Source organism: Numida meleagris, chromosome 1 (genome assembly GCF_002078875.1).
Source record: "Numida meleagris isolate 19003 breed g44 Domestic line chromosome 1, NumMel1.0, whole genome shotgun sequence".
NCBI lineage: Eukaryota > Metazoa > Chordata > Aves > Galliformes > Numididae > Numida > Numida meleagris.
In genome coordinates this window covers 107,650,741-107,652,336 of record NC_034409.1, presented here as the reverse complement: position 1 = coordinate 107,652,336, position 1,596 = coordinate 107,650,741, and the positions used below count along the sequence as shown (strand labels likewise).

The following is a 1,596-nucleotide window of genomic DNA, read 5'->3' as shown; positions in this document are numbered from 1 at the left end:
GATGGATGGCTGGCGGGCTGGCTGGCTGGGAGCGGGTTTGAGTGACAGCGCTTACCTGGGTGCCAATCTTCGTCACACTGACAAGCGGCTGCAGCAATCGGGACCCGCACCGCCGCGACGCGCGTCACCGCGCACACCCACGCTTGGCCAATCAGCGCCCGCGCCGCCCGACACGACAGCACGCCGCGCATCACGCCTCATCAATATGCACCAAAGGGGGCGGGGCCTGGGGCGGCCCGGGGCACGCCCACCGCGGCGGCCGACGGGGAGGGGGGCGGGGCGGCCGCGTGCCACCGCCCTACGCCGGCGCGCCCAGGGCCCTGCTCATGAATATGCAATGAGGAGGCGGGGAAAAGACGAGGCGGTCCCGGCGCGGGGGAAGTGAAACCACCTCGGGGGCGGGGGGAGGAGGGAGATACCAAGCGGCGGGGGCGGGGCTGCGCAGCCTCCTCTGTCTTGCGCTGCCAGGTGTGCCCCGTTCTCCTGAAGTGGAATAAGGACGAAGAGCCACAGAAAGGGGCGCCTGTTGAAGTTGTGCCTCGTGTCATAGTGGTTTTGCCGCTGGGATGTTTAAGGGGTTCGTCTCACTGCCATGCCGGAGGGGTTGAGTTCATGCCCTTCAGCATTCATGCAGGCCAGTTGGACTCAATGATCCTTATAGGTCTGTTCCAACTTGGGATATTCTATGATTCTGTGACCTTTCAGTGGGTTCTTCTCTTCCTCCAGACCCTCATAACACCACAGAAGGCCTCTCAGCAGCCTCGCTCTGAGGATGCACATTGCCAAGAGGAGAAGCTGAGATGTAGGCGGCAAAGCTCCTTCAGAAAACTCAGCCCCAGCCCAGAACGGGCCCGGCCTCCACCACCGCCCTTCCCCAGGGAAGAGCATCTGGAAATGTTGTCATATCTCTGTTATCGAATCCCCTTACACTGGCAGTGCCTTTAGACCCATCGACCCAGCTTGCTCTCTGTAATGCCTTCTTGTGCCAGGCCACTGAAGGAAGATTGCTAATAGGCTAGCAAGATGGACGGCTGCTGAAATATTCCTATGGACCCAGCCTGCCTTCAGTCCCTGCACAACTGCTGTGCCCAAACCCTGCCCTGCTGATAGTCGCTGTGGGCCATCAGTATTCTCCCTGCTGTGCACGCTGCCGCTGTTTGTCCGCTGGCAAAGCAGCCGCCTCACCCTCTGCCAGGCTGCCCACAGCCCTGCAGACATGTTGTTTCCAACTGCTTCTCCCTGTACGGCCTGACCCACGCGGCTGTCAGGCTGGTGAGCACAGAGGGAACTTGTGCATTCAGCGGGGAGAGTGGGAAGGGAAATGAGCTATGCTCATCCAGAGTGCTCACATGTGTGAGTTAGGTCTCAGCGTTCATGGGAATGACTTAAATAAACAAGATTTAAAAAAAAATCCAACTCTCGGTTTCTCTTACAAGAGCCTCATTCTCCATTTCTGCCCTTACGATGTGCCATGTCTCTAATAGAATTCCTGTGGCCGAGCTGACTTCTTCTACCCCAGCTTTCTTCTCTCATCATCCCTGACGCATTCATGGGTGACACATTCACTGCACAGTGCTTCAAATTAACAGATGCCTG

At 58.4% G+C, this 1,596-nt stretch overlaps 1 protein-coding gene across 2 annotated transcripts in view; it reads right to left on the bottom strand.

Annotated features, from left to right (window-relative positions):
- Positions 1-171, bottom strand: part of PKNOX1 (PBX/knotted 1 homeobox 1) — a 43,949-nt gene extending 43,778 nt beyond the window's left edge. Inside the window, exon 1 of one of the 2 annotated variants that reach the window (XM_021406593.1) lies at positions 56-171. The gene's annotated coding sequence lies outside the window, so the exon portion shown is untranslated. The remainder of the gene's footprint in view (positions 1-55) is intronic. The other variant, XM_021406612.1, reaches the window with a different exon arrangement.